General features: G+C 39.0%; 1 protein-coding gene across 1 annotated transcript in view; it reads left to right on the top strand.

Moving 5' to 3' along the window:
• The window catches only part of MAN1C1 (mannosidase alpha class 1C member 1), a 130,022-nt gene that overhangs the window by 1,037 nt on the left and 115,041 nt on the right, over positions 1-13,944 (top strand). The window lies entirely within an intron of this gene.

Raw genomic sequence — 13,944 nt, 5'->3', positions numbered from 1 at the left:
TTGTGGACTCGCTAGTAAGAGTTTTGTGCTCTGCTTGCACACAGCCAAGGGCCTTAAGTCCTGACTTCCCCCAAACTTCTGTAGGATTTGCTACCTGAAAATTTCAGGATTGGGGTGGTGGGGATTTGGTGTCCTGCAAGTCTCTTATAATCTAACCAGCAACCTACAGACCAGAGGATGTTGTGCATTCTTGCCGTTTCTATTGAGCTTTGGAACAGTTGTACATAATTGCATGTGATGCAGGAAGAAATCAATCAGGCGGTGGTAATGTTAGAGAAGCTGAGGCTATTGGCTTAATGAAGCAGGTCTTGGACTTGTTCCCTGTAGGATTGTATCAAGGAGGGGTTTAGAAGGATCACTTTGAGCCAGGATCTTAGTTTAAGAAACCAAAAGCAACCATAGCCTCACCATGGCTTGAGGACTGTTGCCAAGCTGCTGCTGGTACCTAAATATTCTGTTCTGCAATTGTTAGAGCTGCCTGCCTTAGGTTTTTGCCCAGTAATGCAGAGGGGCTGCAATGACACCCCCAAGCCACGAGGGGGCTGTGGGCAAGCAGTGGGCCAGGGTCTCCTCCCTAGAAAGAAGAAAATGCTCCCCTCTCACCTGAACCCAGGAGTAAAGGGCTGCTTCTGTCTCAACTTTTGGTTTGCTGCAAGGGAACCAGGAGGTTTTCCATGATTTCCAGGGGGAGCAGGCAGTGAGGGTCAGGACCTGCCCTGCCAAGACCTACTCAGAGCCAGTGGAGAGCTTAGCTTACCTCTGTCCTTGTTGGGACTGTCTTCCCTCCCAATGCCCACCTCTCCCCCACTTCTTATCTCTGCTGTTATTCAGCCCTTCTAAGCTAAGTAAGCCCGGTTTGGAGACTCTATCTTAACTAGCAATCACTGGACATTTTGTGACATCAAGACAGGACGCCACAAAGATGAGTCCTTGTTTGGTGTGTATGTGCGTGCTCTCAATTTCCAAATTCTTGTCAAAATCTCAAAGGTTAATTAAAGGCTGGAACTTGAAGTAGCTAAGAAAGGGGCATCATTTTGGTGAAGAAATTTGTTGAATACTCACCTGAACCACCCACAGCACCCTTGCTCAGAGCCACCTTTCTACTCTTTCTACCCTTTCAGGACTTCCCAGAGAGCAGTCACCCCCAGTTACTTATTACATAAAAACTGCATGGACGCAGTTTTTCATGGGGTGTCCAGAGCTGCCATAGATTTTTCAGAAGGATCCCCGAAAGATTAAGAAATAACTACTGTCCTCTTTAGAAGAGGTGCTTTCTGCATTTGTGTCTTGATATGTGACCTATTTCAGAAAGCCTGGCGTTGGGAGTCCTGGTGGCCTGCCTAGTGGGGACTTGGTTCTGCTCCTTTGTACAAAGATAGATTCCCTTGCCGACAGAGGCTGTGGGTATGACTTGCTGCAGCAGCTTGAGGGTCGTGGGAGGTGTGGAGACTCGGCTTTGCAGGTGGGTGTAAAATAACATGATGGACAGACGTCAGTGTTCGTTGCCAGATGTCTGGCTCTATCTGGCATCTCTGTGTGCCCCAGTAGTAGCTGGAGGCCTGCTTGCTTATACCTGAAGTTGATGTTCAACAAACCCTCTTACTATCTTGAAGACCTTAAGCTCCTCCGAATGGAAGGGGCTGGATTGTATACTCTATTATGTTTTGTCAGGCATCTTGAGTTTGGACGACCCCACCACCACCCTCCCAGACAATCTGAATAATGTGAGGCAGAGTTTTTGGTTTAGCTGTTAACCCAGAGTTACCTTCCCTGGTGCCCCACCTGACGTAGGATGCATATAACCATTGCTGGAGAACGTCTTTATTTTCCTCTCATTTAAATTTCTATCTGTGCCATGCCCAGGGGTAGATCATTTTAGAAAGGAGCCTGTTTTCATAAAAGGGGCTGTTGCTTTCCTCTCTGGCTTGTTTATTCCCAGACATGGATTGATTAGACCCCAGGAGCAGAGGGAGAGCTAGCTAGCATCAGATAAAAAGGGCTCTGTTCTTATAAGATGAGGTTTTTAAAGTGAAAGTAAACATCAAGAGAGAATCAGAGAGGGTATTAGATGAGAGTGAAGACTGGACACCTAGGCTCTAGATCAACGAAGTATATTTATACCCATTCTAGTTTGAGAGACGGACATGGGCACGAGATCTCTGCTGATAGGATGGGTTGGAGCTGCATGTTCTGGGTGTCCATGCAACAGGAAACACTCTGTCACTGGAACCAACTATTTCTCCTCACTCTGCAATTTTGGAAACTTAGAGGAGGAAATGTGGTGGAAAGCGTAGACCCAGAGAACATGGGTTTGACAGTTGAGATCAACTGTCAACTCTGACATTGGGTAAGCTTCCTCCTCTCTCTCCTGGACCTCATTTTTCTTTCTGTAAAAAGGGACGAGGGAGGGGAGAATAGGCTGGTCACATACACTCCTGCTTTCAGATCTGGCCTCTAAGGAGGCTAGTCTGCTCAGGGACTCCTTAGCAACTGGGCTTTTCCCAGCTCTGTTTCCATGAAGTCAGGGTCAATGGTGTGTTCTCGTCGTTGATGGTGATGGTGTTCATTGTTGTAACCTTAGCACCTAGTCAAGAATGCACATTCATAGAGTTGATTAAAGTTAACTCTAACACCCATAATGAACCGTAGAAATGGGATCGAACAGTGACAGATCCTTAGTTTGGGATCACGAAGAGTAAGGGGGTTGGCAGGAATGTAAAACGGCTTGCTAGCAGCTTTTCGGATCTGACAACATTGGAAATTATTGTTAAAATTATTATAGAGACCTTGGACATAAGTGGGTTTCTTATGGATTCAAGTTCGACAGACTTTTCTCTCTCATGACGAAAGTTGGGAATATATTTCTTGTCAAGGTTACATCTCAATAAAAGGATTCAAACTCTCCTGGGTCCTACTAGTGATGACTGCTTGCTGATCTGGGGAACCACAGTTGTCCCAGTGAAGGGGGCTTTTGTTTAAGGGAATGGGGCAACCTGGAGACAGTGAGAACATAGTACTGGAGTGGGCTGCCCCTAGCCCATACGAAAAACGTGGGTTAAATTCACCCCCATCTCCCTCCCCTTCACCCAGTGCCCTTACACACCACAGTATGTCGCAGTCCCCTAGGAGCCTAACCTGGTTCAAGTCCTAGCCACACCATCAAGTCCGACCTCAGGGGAAAACTCCTAATTATCACTGAGCCTCAGTTTTCATGATAAAATGAAGAAACTTGCATTTAGGGGACTCTCGTCATTCCCTCACCTGTTTACTGTTTTGTTTATGGATCTGCTCAAGCTCCTAGACTAGGGTCTGACACCTGGTTGGAGCTCAGATAGTTGAAGGAACGGCTACAGTAAAGATCTATAAACTAGCAGTTAAGGTTGCTAGTGGTAGAGGCTGGGCCTGCTCCTAAGGGTACTTGGAATTCTGAGTCTCAGAGTAGGGGGCCACAGCAAGGTTTCGGGGTTTAGCAGCTCCGTGACCTAAGAAGCCTTTTAAAAGTTGCAGTAACTTTCCAAGTGCAAGTCTAACTTGAAGCAAGTAGGGAGAGGGCAGCCATGAGTAAAATCTTTCATGCCTGGAGAGCAGGCATCCGGGGGATGCCTGAGTCGCCCTGGAGTGCTTGCAACTTGGCAGGGAGAGCCCTGGTTTGTGCCTTCCATGCCTGCTGCATTAAGCCTCCAGGGTATTGCTGGTTATGATATGTGACTATGTCTGGATAAGTCATCTTGGCAAATGATCTTTGCTCCCCATCATGGGCTGGTACGTTAGTCATGTGTGGTTTCTCTGTGTATCTGATTTATTGCCTCTAGTGCCAAGGACAGGTAGGGAAATTAAAAGGCTTTATGTTCTTTGTAGCATGTGAATCTGAGCCTGTAAGATGTTCAGGATAATTAATATTAGGAACACCTCGGATTTAAATAGCTTTCCTTTGAAGAGCTCTGTTTAAGTTGCAAATCTGTTGAATAATTTTTCCCCCTTCTGTTCTTCAGTTTCACTCTTGTCCTGCTTTATGATACATTTAACATAAATAGGAAGACTTGTCTATAATAACTGGACAGGTCCTTTGGGAGACCCTTACATCCTAAGCTCAGCCACACATTTCATCCTTCTTCCTTAGAACTGAGTACTGCAGGGAAAGCTTAGAACTTGTCTCCGCTAGGTGTACAACTTAGCACCTGCAGCTTGGGTGGACCTCTACTTTCGTTTTGAGTTGCACCCTCATTTTGGGGAATTAGGTGCAGGCATTCGAGGAGTAATTAATTCTCAGGCCTCACATTCCTAACTCCGCTTTAGTATTAGGTCTAGAAACAACTAGTACAATGACTTTGAAAAGTCAGCTTATTTCACAGTGTAGTTAGCAGGCGGGTAAGAATATAGATTCCCCTGTGGTTTTCAGAGTGACTGATTTACATCCAAGCTCAAGAAATGCCTTTTCTCTAGCTTTCCCCAAAGACTGATCCATTACTCCACCAAAAATAAATATTGTGATATATATCAAGCATACTTTGCTCGAAGGGACTTACATCTTTTCTTTTATTGAAAAAAATAAATAAATCAGGCTTGCAGATTGGAAAGCCCTGTGCAGGGGAGCTGTTTGGTAATCTAGGTGGGTGCCCAGCCTTGTGGTACCACCTCTTGCATGGAAAAGGTGCCTGCCTCTGCATCCTAAGTCAGGTCTGCGCTAAGAGAGGTGGTGGAAGCTTCAGGAAATTCCTTCCTTGCCTTGCTTTCCTAGGCCAGGTCGGGAAAACCTTAGCGAAGGAATGATGGACACTGTTTAGGAGAGTAGTTGCTTCAGGTGAATTCATGGGCATTTATTACATTTCTTTAAAAGAGGGGCAATTCACGGAGCTGGAGTGAGTGCTATGAACGAAGGATTATTATTATTCCAGTTCTGTGCACCTGCAGTCCGAAAAAACCAGGCTCGTTCAAGCAATAAACCCTGGCTCTTGATTTCCCATTACCCTGGGGCCAAGGCCTTATGCACAAGTGTTTGCATGATTTGGAGAAAAGAAACAATGGATTTTCTTAGCTCTGTATTCTCATGGCAGATGATAGTAAGAAACAAATTTGAGACTCCCCAAAGAATTCTGAGGACTCAAGGACCTAAGTCTCTCCCCTTTTCTCCTTCATCCCCACTTGGCTCTGGGACTAATTAATAGCCGAAGTGGAATAGTTTTGACTCTCTTAAATGCAGAGATCACTGTGAGCCAAACCTGGTGTCTCTGTCCCCAAAGAGAACAGAAGCCACGGAGACCATAGCGACAGGCTGTGGTGGTCCAGTTGTAGGTATTTCCTCCTCTGAGAAAGCTGTTCTCTAAGGTTTGGGTTGAGAGCTCCCCAAACTCTGCAGTCAGAACAGCTCTTACTGCAAAGAAGTCTGAGTATGTCTCTTAACTCTGAATTTTCATTAATCAAAGACCAGGGCAGTTGTCCATCTGTTTTAGTGCAATACCATTAGTGATAACTTTTACAGAAGAAACTTCGGCATACTGATTATTTTCTGCCTTAAGAGATAAGCAGTAGTTAGGCTTTTATCTGGCATGCTCTGGGAGTCAGCTGCTCCGCAGGCACCTTCTAGGCAGTTTTCACTAACCAGCAACCATTTTCAGCAGCTGAATAACGGAAGATTTTTCTCCCTTCCACCTCTGCCGCGGCTGGCGGTCACCACAAAATCCACTGTGCTATACAGCAGTGTTCTGTAGGGCCTGATGAGGTGTATAGGTTAGACTGCTGGCCTCTCAAGCCCTGTCCCTTGTGTTCTTGTCTCATTTTTTTATGACAGCCCTGTGATGCAGGTACCATCTATTTATTTAAGTATAATTTACATTTAGTAAAATTCACAAATCTTTTATTTTATTAGTTTCAGGTATACAGTACATTGATTAGACATTTATATATTTTATAAAACAATCCCCCTGTCTGCTCTTTCTCTCCTCCGGCTCTCTACCTAACCATTACATTACTGCTGACTGCATTCCCTATGCCATGCTCCCCAGCCCCGTGACCATCAACTACTAATTTGTACTTCTTTAACCCTCTCAGTCCCCCAACCCCCCCATCCATCACCAGATTGTCCTCTTATTTGTGAGTCTGTTTTTCATTAGTTTGTTCTTTTTGTTCTTTAGATTCCGCATATAAGTAAAATCATATAGTATTTATCTTTCTCTGACTGACTTATTTCACTCAGCATAATAACCTCTAGGTCCATCCATATCATTACAAATGGTAGGATTTCATTTTTTTAATGACTGAGTAATACTACATTGTATACGTGAACCATAACTTCTTTTTCCAATTGTCCATTGATGAGCATTTAGGTTGCTTCCATATCTTGGCTATTGTAAATTGTGCTGCCATGAATATCGAGGTGCATAGATCTTTACAAATTTACAAAAAAAGAAGTGTAATTGCTGGGTCAAAAGGTATATCTATTTTTAATGTTTTGAGAACTCTCCAGACTGTTTTCCATAGCGACTGTACCAATTTGCAACCCCACCAACAATGTGTGAGGGTTCCCTTTTCTCTGCATCCTCGCAACACTTGTCATTCTTTGATTTATCAATGATAGCCATTTTGACAGGTGTCAGTTGATATCTCACTGTGGTTTTAATTTGCATTTCTCTGATAATTAGTGACCTTGAGCATCTTTTCATATGTCTATTGGCCATTTGTACTTCCTCTTTAGAGAAATATCTGTTCAGGTCTTCTGCCCATTTTTTAATTGGATTTTTTGTTTTTTTGTTGTTGAGTTGTATGAGTTCTTTATATATTTTGGATGTTAACCTCTTATCAGATGTATCATTAGCGAATATCTTCTCCCAATCAGTCAGTTGTCTTTTTGTTTTGTCGATGGTTTCCTTTGCTATACAAAAACTTTTCAGTTTGATTTAGTCCTATTTATTCATTTTTTCGTTTGTTTCCCTTACCCAAGAAGATGTAGCCAAAAAGAAATTACTGTTCCTTCTAGAAGTTTTATGGTTTCGGGTCTTAGATTTAAGTCTTTAATCCATTTTGAGTTTATTCTTGTATGTGGTGTAAGAAAATGGTCCAATTTCTTTTTTTTTTTTTTTTGCGTGTATCTGTCCAATTTTCCCAACACCCTTTATCGAAGAGGCTGTCTTTACCCCCATTGTATATTCTTGCCTCCTTTGTCATGTATTAAGTGAGTGTATACATGTGGATTTATTTCTGGGCTCTCTGTTTTGTTCCATTGATCAATGTATCTGTTTTTGTGCCAGTACCATGTTGTTTTGATTACTGTAGACTTGTAGTATAGTTTGATATCAGAAATGCACAAATCTTAAATATATAGTTTGCTAAGTTTTAACAAATGCAGAAAACCATATAAACAACTCCCCTATCAAGATATGGAACATTTCCATCCCCTCAGAAAGTCCCCTCTGTTCCTTCCCAGTCAATCCTCCATCATCCACCCCCAACCCCTGTTTTGATTTGTCACCAGAGATTAGTTTTACTTGTTCTAGAACTCCAAAATAAATGATATATGATATATGCCTTTTTGTGCACAGCTTCTTTCATACATGTGGCGTGTATCAATACTTCATTCCTTTTTATCATCGAGATGTATTCTGTTGAATGAACATACCACAATATGTTTATCCATTCACCTGTTGTTGAACTTCTTGGTTGTTTCCAATATTTGGTTATTATGAATAAATTTATTATGAACATTTTATGTACAAGTCTTTGTGTAGACATGTCTGCCTTTCTTTTGTGTAAATATGTAGGGGTAGAATTGCTGGCTCATAGAGTAGATACACGTTTAACTTTATAAGAAATTGGAAACCCTTTTTCCAAGTAGTTAGACTAGAAATGTGTGAGGGTTCTACATCTTCATCAGCACTTGCTATTGTCCACCTATTTAAGTTTAGCCATTCTATGTGATGTTTAGCAATGTTTTATTTTGGTTTTGTTTCCCTGTTAACGATTGATATTGAATATCTTTTCATTTGTTTATTTGCCATTTCTGTGTCTTTCTTTTATATGTCTGTTAAAATCTTTTGCCATTTTTTTTTTGTTGTTAAAACTGGGGAGTTTATCGTTTATTGAATTCTAGAAATTCTTTATATGTTTTGGATTTAAGTTCTTTATCAGATATACATGTATATGTGTATATGTATGTATGTATATGCTCCCATCCTATGGTTTGTCTTTTCATTTTCTTAATGATGTCATTCAGAGAGCAGAGGTTTTAAATTTTGATGAAGTTCAATGTATCAACATTTTCTTTTATGGCTATTGGTTTCTATGTGTACTTAAAAAAAAAATCTTTGCCTACACCAAGGTCATGAATATAGTGTCTTTTTAATTCCAGACACTTGATCATTTTAGTTTTTACATTTAGGTCTCTCATCTACTTCAAATTAATTTTTGTATGCAGTGTGATAGGGGTTTGAGTCTCCTTATTTTCCATTTAGATGTCCAGTTGCTTAGCACTCTTCGTTGAAAAATTTCTTTTCCTCATTGGATTGCTTTGATACCATGTTAAATATATGGACCATATATATGTGGTTGTGTTTCTGCACTCTTCTGTTCTATTGATTTATCTTTATGCCAATTTACACTTTCTTGATGCTGTGAGCCTTAAAAACAAGTTGTGTGATTCCTCCATCTTTGAATTTCTTTATCAAAATGGATTTGGCTATCATAGGTCCTTTGCATTTCTGCAAATATTTGAGAAAAAGCTTATCAGTTTCTATAAAAAATCCTGCTGGGATTTTGATTGGATTTTCCTTTAATGTACAAATCAAATTGGGGATAATTGATACCTAAACAATATTGGGTCTTTGATCCATGAATGTGTTATCTCTTTCCATTTATTTAGATTTTCTTTAACTTCTCTGAAAAATGTTTTGTAGTTTTTAATGTAGAGAGCTTGAATAGTTTTTATTAACTATATCTCTCAATATTTTATATTTTTGTGCTATCGTAAATAGTATTCTTTAAATTGTTATTTTTCAATTGTTTGTTGCTAGTACCTAGAAATACAATAGATTTTTTTGTATCTTGACTTGTGTCATGTGACTTTATTGAATTAATTTATTAATTTTTAAGGATCTTTTGTGCATATAATCACGTCTCTGAGTCAAGACAGTTTTACTTCCTTTCCTATGGTTATGCCTTTTATTTCTTTTTTTCACTTTGTTGCTCTGGCTAGGTCTCCTGGTTCAATGTTAATTAGGAGTAGTGAGAACTGACATCTTTGCCTTGTTCTTAACACCAAGGGAAAAGCATTTTTTTTCACCATTAAGTATGATGTTAGGGGTCAGTTTTGGTAGATGCCTTTTATTAGGTTGAGGAAGCCCCCTCTACTTCTAGTTTGCTGAGAGTTTTTATTAGGAATGGAATGGAATTTTGTCAAAAACTTTTTTTCCTGCATCTGTGGAGATACGGGAAATCATCATAGGATTTTCCTCTTTAATTCTGTTAATATGGTAAATCATATTGGTTTTAAAAGACGGTTAAACCAAACATGCATTTGATTTTCTAACATTTCATTAAGAATTTTTGCATCTGTGTTTATGAAGGATTTTGGTCTATAGTTTTCTTGTAAAGCATTTGATTTTGGGTATAGCATTATGTTGGCCTCATAAAGTAAACTGAAAAGTGTTCTATTCCTGAAAAAGTTTGTGGAACACTATATTATCTCTTAAATGTTTGATAGAATTCACCACTAAAGCCACCTAGGCCTAGAGATTGGGGTGTGTGTGTGTGTGTGTGTGTGTGTGTGTGTGTGTGTGTAGTTTTAAATTATTAATTCAATTACTTTAACAGACATAAGGCTATTCAGAATTTCTATTTCTTGTGTTGGTTTCATCAATTTTACTTTCATTATTTCATCCAAGTTGTGGAATTTATTGGATTAACATTGTTTTTACAATTCTCATTTCCCATTTGTAGGATCTATAGTGGTGTTCTCTCTTTCATTCCTGATATTGGTAATTGGTTTCTCTGTGTCATTCTTCAAAATAGTTTATTTAGTAGTTTATCAATTTCACTGATCTTTTCTAAGAACCAACTTTTAATCTTTTTTTGATATCCATTTTTAAATTTTATTGATTTTCACTATTTCCTTTCTTCTTATTTTGGGCTTCATTTACTCTTTCTAACTTTTTTAATCTGGTCTGACAATCTGCCTGTGTCCACTTACCCTTTTCTAGTCTTCATTCTGTTTTGTCATATATTTTGCTTCTACATGTGTTATAACCCTGATAATACATTGGTATTATTTTTGCTGTAAACAGTCCATTTTCTTAAAGAAATTAATAAATTAGAGTCTTATTATTTACCCATTTGTAGTGGGTAAATCATTTATAGTGTTCTTCATTCCTCGTTATATGTCTGAAGTTTCTGTGTAGTATCATTTTCCTTTCAGCTTGAAAAACATTTCTTGTAGTGCAGGTCTGCTGGTAACAAATTGCAGCTTTGTTTATCTGAAAATGTCTCTATATTTTGACTTCATTTTAAAAGAGTATTTTTGCTGTGGATAGAATTTTAAGTTTACTTTTTTCTTTTTTACATTAAAGACCCATTGTCTTGTAACTTGCATTGTTTCTGATGAGAGGTTAGAGTATATTCCCTTGCATATAATGTTTTTCTCCTTCCTCTGGATGCCGTTAAGATTTTCTCTTTATATTTAGCTTTCAGTAATTTGACTATGCTGTGCCTAGGTGTGGATATCATCATTTATCCTTCTTTGGGTTTGTTGGGCTTCTTGTGTTGATATCTTTTTTTCATCAAGTTTGGAAAGATTTTGCCCATATTTAAAAATTTTTTTTTACCACAATCTATCTCCTTTTCTTTTATAACTCCAGTTATATATAAGTTAGATTGCCTGATATTTTCCTAGAGATTACTGAGTCTCTGTTTATTTTCTTTTCAGTCTTTCTTTTTCCTTGCTTTGGTGTGGATAATTTACATTAACCCATCTTCAAGTTTGTTGAACTTTTCTTCTGTATTGTTCAATCTGTCAGTAAGCCCACCAGTGAATTTTTTACTTCAGGTATTTTTTTACTTCTAGATGTGTACTTAATGTGTACTTTTTTAAATTGCTTTTTGCCCTCCAATATTCCCTCTCTGTTCACTCATTGTTTCTATATTTTCCATTAAACCCTAAGGTGTATTTATAATAGTTTTTCAAAAGGTCTTTGTTTGCTATTTTCAACATCTTTGTCATCATTGGGTCTGTCCTTGTTGACCATTTATCTCCTGGTTATGGCTCACATTTTCCTACATGTATCTAATCATTTTTAACAGTAGATGACAAACATTTTTTGAGATTTTAGATTTGTCTGCTTTTAGGCAGTTTTTCTTCCCCTATCTGTTAGGCCGTCGGCTGTGACTGCATTTAGCTGTCAGGATACCTGCCTCTGGCTGCTTTTTTTCTCTAATTTTCCAATTTTGCTATTTTCTAACCTGCAGTTGGCTAGGAAACCATTTAATCTAGCTTGTTAGCATTATACATAAAGTACAAATAAGCAGATTTTGAGTAGGTCTCTAAAGACTCCTGAATCAAGTACATGAACTCTAATGTACATATTTTAGTATAGTTTATATATTTAAAGATTCTTATTCATTCTTGGCAATTGGTATTGGATGCATGAATAATCTTGTGTTGAAACCATACCCTGAATAGAGACAACAGTTCTCAAAAAGGCTCCTAATTTCTGGTTTATGCCATCTTAAATTATTTGCGCAATTTTTGCTCATCTGCTTTTAGGTGTTAGAAGAAATGTTTGTTGGTATTTGTGATGTTCCAGTAGCCTCCATTAGTGTGACTTTCCTCTTCGGATTTCATAACGCGTCTAATATTTTCTCTGGCTCCTTGCCTTAAGTCTAATGACTACTTTTTAAAACTTGGTCTGTAAATCTCTACATTAAAAAAAAAAAAAAAAAAGAGCTGTTTTGTGTAGGCCAAATTGCTGAATTACTGATTAGAAGGAAGCTGAACATACATGGCTGAAGGATTGCCAAGGTGCCTCTGTGAGATCTGGTTTCTTATTTTCCCTCATTCGGGAAAGTTCAAAATGAAATAAATATAATATATTATGGGAAAGGGTACCTTTAATTGCATTTGTCTCACTAGTGCATAATGGGGGTTGAAAAAAAGTTGTAAGTCTCTTATTTAAGATCCTTCTCTCCTATTTTCACTCCTGGAATGAGCTTTTCAGAGGTTAAACCTAAACTTTGCCAAGTAAATGTTGACCTCCTAGGAAGACATTTCAACACCTTTTTTGTTTTCCTGTACTTGTGTTCTTGACCTGAATCAGCAAATCTTCCTCATTTCCAACTTTCTCAGAAGCGACTCTCCATATCTGTCACATATCTTAGAGAGTTCTGGCGTAGTCTTGGTTTTTAATTATAAGAATCATGGGAAAAGAAGACGTTAGTTTCTTGCTTTCAGAACTGTACCTTTTGGAGAACAGCGTATCAAATATAATCAATTTTGCTACTTTAGCATATAAGGAAACCCTCTATGGAGACAGGCTCATGTTTTGACAGAAAAACAGAAGCTTAGTCTAGAGACTTCTAGCAGTTTCAGATACACGGCTTCCTGGGTGTATAATATTGTGTAACGGGTAAAGACTTTACACTGATGTCTCTCAAAGGTAGCATTGTGTACTAGCCTCCCTATAATCATGCTAGGAGGTCTATGTCTAATTATCGATTCTTGAGTAGCCAAGAATGGTACCAGAGTGGCGTCAGTCCAGATGGGGCTGATGGAGACAAACAACGTAGACATTTCCTGTGATTAGGCACTGGATTAGATTAAAGCATAATAAGATTCTCTGTGCTGTGAGTAAAGTGCTCTGAAACTTGGCACCAGTGGGAGCAGAATTCCATTTTGTCAGCCATGGAATTCGAAGTCTTCTTGCATGTCAGAAAAAGGGTTTCTGACTCTCTGGCCAGGGAGAATCCCCACGGCTCTGCTTTGGAGGGAGTGGGGCCTGTGCTGGGCTGATGCCCACTCCCTCATAAACGGATCAGGTCAATACCTCCTCATATGTGTGGTATTCATAGTAGTGCCCTAGCTTCCCTTTAAGGTTTAGCTGGCCCCCATGACAGCCTGTGGCCTGCAGAGCATGGACTATAATTCCATATTATAACCGAGAGAACGAAGACCTTGCAAAAGGCATGACCAGCTCCAGGCTCTGGCAGTTAAATGGTGATGCACTGACTTAAACCATCTCTCCTGACTCTTAGGTTGATGTTCTTTCTATTACATCACCTGAAAGCTCATGGGTGATAATTACAGGAAGTTTTCATTTTGGGATGGAATAAAGTAGAAATTGTCATAGTCTTGGTAGGTACTCATCTTGAATCTTTAGAATGGAGAGTCTAACCTTTATTGGAATCTGGAACCCCACGGGACCTTAGTAAATACTGACGCCTGAGTTGCTCCTCCAGAGCATCTGATTTAATTGGTTTGGGGTACAGCTTAAGCGTTGGAATTTTTAAAAACTTCCCAGTTGGTTCTAACGTGCAGGCATGCTTTAGAACTAATCAATGACAGTTTTGTCTTCACATGGCCAAATCTTTCTGGCTAGATTGCCCATTTACCCACATATAGAAGACATTGGGAATTTTAAGTATTTATTAAAACCTAGACCAGGATCGGGTAAGAAAAAAATGAGTTGGGCAAAAGACTCAATTAAAATTGAGTTTTCCAGAGTTAAGAGCATATATACTATTAACATAATCAAAAGCAGCCATGAATTTATTAAACCAGTAAGAAAAAAATATGACATCACTATCTATTGAACCTCAGTTATACACTGAAGGCTACATGAGCTGAAGGAACAGCAAAGATAAATCTCTGGCTTTAAAAAAAATTTTAGTGTAACATTGTCATGTGTCTGAATCACTTCCCACCACATACAGATGTACAGAGGGAGGGGAGCATTGGTTAGCTGCATA

The sequence above is a fragment of the Pteropus alecto genome, unplaced genomic scaffold, assembly GCF_000325575.1.
Source record: "Pteropus alecto unplaced genomic scaffold, ASM32557v1 scaffold39, whole genome shotgun sequence".
Classification (NCBI taxonomy): domain Eukaryota; kingdom Metazoa; phylum Chordata; class Mammalia; order Chiroptera; family Pteropodidae; genus Pteropus; species Pteropus alecto.
This window is presented reverse-complemented; position numbering and strand designations above follow the sequence as displayed.